Source organism: Panthera pardus, unplaced genomic scaffold, assembly GCF_024362965.1.
Source record: "Panthera pardus isolate Hobbes unplaced genomic scaffold, ASM2436296v1 HiC_scaffold_18, whole genome shotgun sequence".
In the NCBI taxonomy this organism is placed as follows: Eukaryota; Metazoa; Chordata; class Mammalia; order Carnivora; family Felidae; genus Panthera; species Panthera pardus.
This window is the reverse complement of record NW_026526743.1, coordinates 18266417-18275048: the sequence shown is the minus strand read 5'-3', so window position 1 is coordinate 18275048 and position 8632 is coordinate 18266417. Positions and strand designations below refer to the sequence as shown.

Below are 8632 nucleotides of genomic sequence, written 5' to 3'. Positions count from 1 at the left end.
AAGGACACAGGGGAGTCTTAGGTGCTGATTCGCTGTGGCTTCCTATTCCAGCAGAGCAAGGGCCCAGGGGGGAAAGAGGGAAGCCCTGAACACGAAGACCCGGTCTGTGTGCTCCTCGCCCTACCTCTCTTCACAAAAGCCTCACTGCTCACTGAGGGATCTGAATTCCTCTGGCCACCGAAGGAGCTGGCGGTGGGGGAGGTGTGACTCAACATGTAGATTTTAGTTCATATAAACTTTTCGGAGAGCTGGTAGTAAAGTATTACGTCAACTGCACTGCTGTTTCTCAATCTATTTTTAACCAATTTCCGTTTATGATAAACACAAACTGTACTTTCTATAGTCTGTGTTAAGAAAATCAGGGCTTTCCCTTCTAGAAAACTACAATTTTCAAACCACATGTACTACCGTTTTCCCCACCCAGGAATTTCTGACACTTTCCCCCATGCCTCTTGAGATTCTCTGGTGAAATCTGAGTTTCCTAAGATTCTGCAAACTGGACAGAAACCCTGGCAGTTCCCATGATGCCACACCTCGTGGGGCCAGGGGGTGGGGGGACAAGGTGCATATGGGACAGAAGCAGGTAAAGGGGAGGAAAGCAGAGGAAAGGCTGGGCTGGAAAAGGAACAGAGCACCAGTTTCACCCTGAGCTGGCTTGACTTCTGCAGGATCAGCCAGCACCTGACTGCAACCACATCACAGCTTCACTGAGGAAACCTGTAACACTTCCACCGCTAAAGACTCTCTGCCCTTCCTCCTTGGCTCATGGTCAACACCGAAAGGCAGTCCAAGCTAACAGCCAGCTGCCTTCTGCTGTTTCAAAGGAGGCCTAAGCCGCTGAAAGCTACCTGGAGGTCTGGGCTGGAAGCTGCGTGTAGCCAAGGGGACCGAGGGTGGGGGGATTATTAGTCCTGTTCTTGGTCTGAAGGTCAGTTTTACAGGGACAGCAGACAGAGAAGCGGGGTGGAGGAGAAAGGTCGGACAGCCTCTTCAAGATTCTATAAATAAAGGAACAGTCTCCTCCCAAGTTCTTAGTCCTGTTTCACTATCAAATCCAGATCCTTATAAACATGCATGCTCATAAATACTAAATGACAGTGAATTCCATAGAGAGCAACAGTAGACGGTATCTCCCCCCTATTCTCTGTGTATCCAAAGTGGTTAAATACAGGTAGGGAGGGAGGGGTTAAACATGACAGCCCCTGGGATCTGGGGTTAGAGCATGAACCAGAACATGTGGAAGGGATCCCAGGGAACTAGGGTGGAAGGTCATTCTGTCATGGGTTCAGGGAAAGAGTCAAGGCCCAATGGCAGGAAGCCTGGTGACCATGCAGACACTTTAAGGGAAGCAGATGACATGATCTTATACCCTTGCCTATGCCCTTGTACCCTCCTGTGTGGGATTTCTACGACTTCTACAGGCTGCTGGGAGAGATGGTTCTAACCTGGACCCTCCTAGCACAGGGGGAGCAGAGTCCAGCAGTGAAGACCACGGACTCCTGAGCCAGACTGTCCGGCTCCCAAGCTCAGAGTTCAGCTCTTCCATTTACCAGCTGTCTGACTTTAGGCAAATTTTTTAACCCCCACCCCCATACCTCAGTTTTCTCATCTATAAAATGGGGATGAGTGTGCCAAACTCATAGAATTTTTTTATTGCCTATATTCCCTATGCTGTACTTTTCACCCCCATGGCTTATTTATTTTATAACTGGATGCTGTACCTCTTAATCCCCTTCAACCTATTTCGTCCATCCCCACTTCCTCTCCTCTCTGGCAACCACCAGTCTATTCTGTTTATGAGTCTGTTTCACAGAACGTTTTCGGGATTAATGAGTTCATCTTTGCAAAGCTCTTAGCATAGTGCCTGACACACAGTATCAGAATGGGCAGTAAATGCTGGGGCTGGTGTATTCATTTCCTGTGTCTGCTATAACAAATTGTCACAAACACAGTGGCTTAACACCACAGAAATTTAGTCTCTGATAGTTCTGGAGGTCAGAAATCCAAAACCAGTATGGTGGTCTAAGGAAAACCCATTCCCTGCCTCTTCCATCACCTGGTGGCACTGGCATTCCTTGGCTTGTGGTCTCATCACTCCAGTCTCTGCCTTGGTGATCCTGTCATCTTCCCCTCTTCTGTCTGTCTGAAATCTCCCTCTGCCTCCTTCTCATAAGAATATCTGTGATCGGGGCGCCTGAGTGGCTTAGTTGATTAAATGTCTGACTTCGGCTCAGGTCATGATCCCGTGGTTCATGAGTTTGAGCCCTGCGTCAGGCTCTGTGCTGACAGCGTGGAGCCTGGAGCCTGCTTCGGATTCTGTGTCTCCCTCTCTTTCTCTGCCCCTCCCCTGCTCGTGCGCTCTCTCTCTGTCTCTAAAAAAATAAATAAACATTAAAAAAAAAAAGAGTATCCCTGATGACCTTTGAGGACCACACAGATTATGCAAGATAACCTCCCCACCATAAGATTCTTCATCATACCCGCAAAGTTCTTTCTCCCCATGTAAGGTGACATTCATAGGTTCCAGGGATTAAGACACGCATATCTTTTAGGGAGACCGTTATTCAGCCACCACAGCTGGTATTATTGGCCAGAGGCCTGGAGTCTGATTAATAGCAAGCAGGTGGACCGAGTAAAGGAAGGAGAGGTCTCTGCAGAGGGAGGTCAGGGTATGGTTACCAGCAGTGGGTGGCAAAACCCACGATGCCCACTAAGGAGTCCAAAAGGGGCAGGCCTGAAGAATACTCCTGGGATGCTAGTTCTGGGCTGCACCTTCTTGTTCCTCCCCTTCAGTGGAGCACCGGCACTGGGGATGTGGGGGGCAAGGCTGCAGAACTGGAGGACACTGCTTTTCTTTTTTAATTTTTTTAAAATTTACTTTGAGAGAGAGGCAGATCATAAGTGGCGGAGGGACAGAGAGAGGGGGAAACACAGAATCTGAAGCAGGCTCTGGGCTCCCAGCTGTCAGCACAGAGGCCGATGTGGGTCTTGAACTCATGACCCATAGATCACGACCTGAGCCGAAGTCGGACGCTGAACCAACTGAGCCACCCAGGCACTCCCTCATAGGCACACATTTTCAATTTTAAGGTGTTTATTTTATAAAAGTTTACATGGCAATACCTGAGACAGCACTAGAACAGGCACTTAATACACACTCACTGACAAGATTAAATATGTTAACAGAGAAATACAAACAAAATTGGATCAGCAATCAAGTTCAGAAGGCAATGAACTTTCCCAAAAGAAGGAAGACATTCAGTGTAAGAGTACAGAACACTTAGGGCAGGGAAAATCAAATCTACAGCCTTAAAACCCATGGTAGAGTTAATGTTTGGGAGAAACTTAGAATTACAACTCCTTCGTGATCTCCAACAGGATAGTGCAGGTTCTCAGGATAACTAAGAAAACATCACTGATATCCTTTCCCTTCACAATTGGGAGAGAAACCACTGTGCGCATGACAGGGTCACCTCCCAGGCTTCATGTATCACGATAATTATCACGTCTAGTGTGTGGGCTGCTGCTAATTCTTCTGTTTTAGCCACGCTCACTGAAAAACTCTTATTAGACTTCCTGCTAAAAGAGCAGCAACGGCAACAGCTGGAGCCATTCCACGATAGAGAATCAGTTGCTTCACTGTCAAAACATCCCCAACGGTGGCCACCGCACACCGGTTGTTTTCTTCTATTGCCCTTAGCTGGGTCTGGCTCTCTGATCTGACGATATGATATCAGGTAAAATCGCTCCATCGGTGACTTCTTTTTCCAACACAGGCAGATCCGTTGGTGTGGCGTGGGCTCTTTGATCCCTTTCACCCCAGCTCGAACCTGTGCCTGCTCTGCGACTCTCTTCCAGTTTGTCCTCCAGACGAGCACCAGACAGAAAAGGGCTTGAAAGAAGACACAGACTATCAATCCAGACCAGAGACCTATTATCCCAAGTTTTGCGGCAAACATCAGAGATACTCTGATGGGAAAACCAAACACATGATAACCGATGGTGTTCACGATAGCACCAATCTTTTGTCTTTCTATACCTCGTAGGATTCCACCACAGGCGCCTGCAAGGGCATCAAATAGCAGAAAGGGAGCAAAAATAGGCATCATTTGGCTCACAAGGTAAAATAATAGCTCTGTCTCCGGTAAATATATAGGCAATCACATCCTTCATCGCCGAAAGTAAAATGCCCACGATGAGAGTACAGACACCCGCACACAGGAGAACGGTGATGCTAGAGTCCCGAGCCTGCTCAGCATTCCCTGCCCCCAGAGCCTTGCCCACTCGGACACTGACCACCACACCACACCAAAGCCAAGGGGCACCCTGTAGGCTACAGAGGCCAGTTCGTAAATGATGGCCTGGGCCCCGAGCTCTGTCACGCTAATCAGTCCTGCAAGGAAAGTTCCGATCTCAAAGGTCCGCTATTCAGTGCACACCGTGAACATACTGGGGACAGCCGGCTGGATGTAGGAGCCCCATTCGTGGAAACAGTCCCAAGTCCACCCTCTCCAGGTATTGATGTGGATTTTTTCCCACCACATGTACAGGAGAAGGAGAGCACACAGGAGGAACTGGAAAGTGCTGTCTGCCCAGGCAGATCCTACCACTCCAAGGTCCAGGGCATAGAGCAGGAGGGCATTCATGCCCACATTGATCACATTTGCTGCAATCCCAGTGATCACCTGAGGCATGATGATGCCCTGACTTTGTAAATATCTTGTCTACAGCTGAAACAGGAACGCTGCAGGAAGAGCACGAATGAAAATCATCACATAAATCTGGGCTATCCTGGAGACTTCGGGTTCTTGTTTTAAGAGCAGGAGGATACGGTCCGTATTGATGAAGATGGCCCAGCAAGGAAAGCAACACAGCATCAAGATAAGGATTCCTCTTTGGAGTGTGATTCCCCATGCGTTTTAGGTTCTTGCCTCTGAAGGACGGAGACATCAGCCTGTCACAAGCGGAGGCCAAGCCAGTTCCAACTGAAATCCCAATAACATTCACCACCGATACCGCAAGAGTAACGGCATCCAGCTCGACTTTGCCCAGATGCCCACAGAAGATGGAACTGACGACGCTAATCAGGAGGATCATCAACTGGGCCAGGAACACCGAGCCCTCGAGGGCCGCCAGAGCGGCTGCCTCCTGCCGCACGTCGGCTCCACAGGCAGCCGTGCCAGCGAGGGGCGTCAGGGCGGCTCGGTGCCTTCCCGGGGCGCGGCGGCGACGGCAGCTGCAGGGGGCTCCGTGCCGGCGCGGGGTGGAGGACACTGCTCTTGACTTGAATCACGGGAAAGGCCGGACAAGCAGCATCTAAAAGACTATAGGGGCACCTGAGCGGCTGAGTCGGTCAAACATCTGACTCTTGATCTCAGTTCAGGTCATGATCTCATGGTACATGAGTTTGAGAACCACGTCAGGTTCTGTGCTGACAGTGAGGAGCCCGCTTGGGATTCTCTCTCCCTCCCTCTCTCTGCCCCTCCCCCACTCACGCTCTCTCTCTCTCAAATAAATAAACATTAAAAAAAAAGATATTTAAAAGAGGGTGCAAGCGGGGAAGGGCACTACGCAAACCAATGGGGGGGGGGCGAAATGTGCCGGCACAGGGCAGCAATGAGATCTCAAAGTCTACCTGGATATACCGGTCTAGAATCATCTTCCTTCTCACTCCCCCGGAGAGCTCCATTTCTCTCTGCTGTCCTGTAGCTCTTCCCACAGTGTGATTTTATCTCAAGTTGCAGACCCCAAATCCACTGATCTCTGCCTGCTCTGCCACATTCTCCTGAATGCCTGCCGTCACCAGTCCTCCCCTGGGTGGCCCCGACCACTTCTATTCTCTCTCCGCTTCCGACGTCATCCCTCTGGAGACCACGCAGATCATTCCTCACACAGCAGCGCACACATCCTACATCTCATCACATCACTCTCCTCTTACGGCCCACAAGTGACTTCCTACTGCTTACGGATGGAATCCCAAGTCCTTACTAACACCCCGTCTGGTCTTCCACAGTCACGGCTCTAGCTTACCACGCTCCAGTCACACCAACCTCTCTGCCTCCGTCCTCCACTGCCCATGAACGTGCGCGTACATGCGCATGCACACACACACACACACACACACACACACACGTGCTTTCTGCCTTCCTGCACCATCTGCCAGCTCCCCCACCCAGACCCCTCCTCTGCCGGAGTCTCACAGTGGCCAGCCCCAGAATCCGGCTCAACCTCTCAGGGGTCAGCTAACAGTAACTGCAGAGATGGCCTCCCCGAAGCCTCTGGCCAAGGAAGTCCCTGCCACGCGGTGACCACTGCCATCGCCCCGTTTCACTTCCTTCACAGTGTCTCTCTCTGCATAAAGACTCCCATGGCACATAGGCTCACAATCTCTATGCTCTAACATGTAACCACCCTCCGGGAGTGTGAGACCGTGTTTATCTTTTTGACCCTGTGCTTGGCACAGATCCCACCACATCCTAGAGAGCAGGCACATTTTCGTTGAACGAATGAATGAAACAACAGCTCTTCATTTACCGTTAGTGCCTTCCCCTTCCCTTTTGAATATTTTATACCCATACCTCCCTCATATTTGCTAAGCAGGACCTATGTCATAAAGACACATTAGCTTGAATTATCGATACTGGTGATGAGGAAAGATCCAGGCACCTTCCCGCAAAAGTAACGGGAGTGCCTTAATCTACAAAAGAGCTCGCAAGTGATTCCCGGCTGGGATTTCTTATGACGGTCCCAGAAGAAGCTAAAATGAGGCAACTGCAAACAAGTAACTCAGAGCTTGTGAAAATGGATTTCTCTCCATTCCAATTCTTCCGCTTATCCATCCACACATCATCCAAGAAATAATTATCAAGTGTCCAATATGTGCCAGGCTCTATGCCAGACCCTGGGGATACAATGGTGAGAAAAACAGCCATGTTCCCTGCCTTCACGGATAGTTTCACAAGGGAGATAGACACTAAGCAAATCCTCCCATGATAAAGGTATTATAACAAACTGAGATACACATGTGCTGTGAAGGAATTGTAAAAGATGCTACGAGGGCAACAAATAATTGGAAAATAAAGTCTTAAAAATTCAACTTGTAAGAGCACCAAAAATAGCTAAGAATCAATGCAAGAAATGACGTGTAAAACCTCTCTGCTGAATATGAGGAAACACTGCTGAGAGAAATTCGACACCTAAAGAAATGGAGATATGTCATGTTTCCTGGACTGGCAGGCCCAGTGTGATTCCAATGTCGACAGTTCCAAATTGATCTATGCCTTCAACACAGTCCCAGTCAGAACTCCAGCAGGCTTTTTCGTAGAAACTGATTTATCTGGAAATGCAAATGACCTGGAAGAGCCCAAGCAATCTTAGAAAACAACATGAAGTTAGAGGACTTACACTTCCTGATTCCAAGGCTTCTTTTAAAACTACAGTCATCGAGACGGTGGGAGATGGTAAAAGGAAAGACGTTAAGGATTGCTAGAACAGAAGAGAGGTTTAAGAAACAGACCCACCCAGATACAATCAATTCGTTCTCAGTAAAGATACCGAGGAAATTCAACAGGATGTGGGGCTGGATAGGTAGGCAAGGATTTCTTAGAACATAAGAGCACAAAACATAAGAGGAAAACAAAATAAGCTAGACTTTGTCAAAATTCAAAATTGTTTTGTTCTTCAAGAGACCATTAAGAAAATGGAAACACAAGGCATACAGTGGGAAAAAATATAATACCCATAATCTAACAGATGACCAGTACCCGGAACATAAAAAAGAGGCACAACGTCAACAGTCATCAGGGAAAAGCGAATTAAAACCACAACGAGATACCAGGGCCTGTAATCAGAATGCCTAAAACTTAAGACTAACACCTATCGAGGGGCTGGTGATGCTGTGGAACAGCTGGAATGCCCGTGCATTGCTGGCAGGAATAACAATGGTACAGCCACTTTGGAAAACTGGCAGTTTCTTAAGAAGTTGAACAAGAAGTTGACCATACAGCCTAGCCAATATACTTCTAGGTATCTGCCCAAGAGAACTGAAAGTACATATTTGCACCAAGATCTAAACAACAATGTACATATAGCAGCTTTATTCACACTAGCCGAACACTGAAAAACAAAAAAATACCCAAATGTCTAGCAACAGGCGAATGGATAAATAAAATATGAAATATCCATGAAACAGAATACTATTCAGCAACAGTGCTCCGAGAACATGTACTAAGAGAATCTAACTGCACCCAGGAGGTCAGGGAGGGCTTTCTTAAGAAGGAAGCGGGCATCTGAAAGAAGGCTGGGGACTGACTGGGGAGGAGGACTGGGTCATAAGAAATAGAGCGCTGCAGGCAAAGGCTGGGTCATGAGCCCCCGGCAGAGGGAAGGTGGCACGTTTATGGAAGCAAGAGATGGTCTTGCAGAGACAGCAAGGAGAGAGAAGAGACGTATGAGTTTAGGCTGGAAGTTGGCAAGGGCCGTGCCGAGCAGGCCTTATAGGCCTTGTTAAGAGTTTTGACGTTGGGGTGCCTACGTGGCTCAGCTGGTTGAGTGCCAGACTTCAGCTTAGGTCATGATCTTGCGGTTTGTGAGTTTGAGCCCCGGGTCAGGCTCTGTGCTGACAGCTCAGAGC

At 48.6% G+C, this 8632-nt stretch overlaps 1 pseudogene; it reads right to left on the bottom strand.

Moving 5' to 3' along the window:
- Nucleotides 1–2460: 2460 nt before the first annotated feature.
- Nucleotides 2461–7443, bottom strand: LOC128778045 (multidrug and toxin extrusion protein 2-like; annotated as a pseudogene).
- Between the last annotated feature and the right edge of the window lie 1189 nt (nucleotides 7444–8632).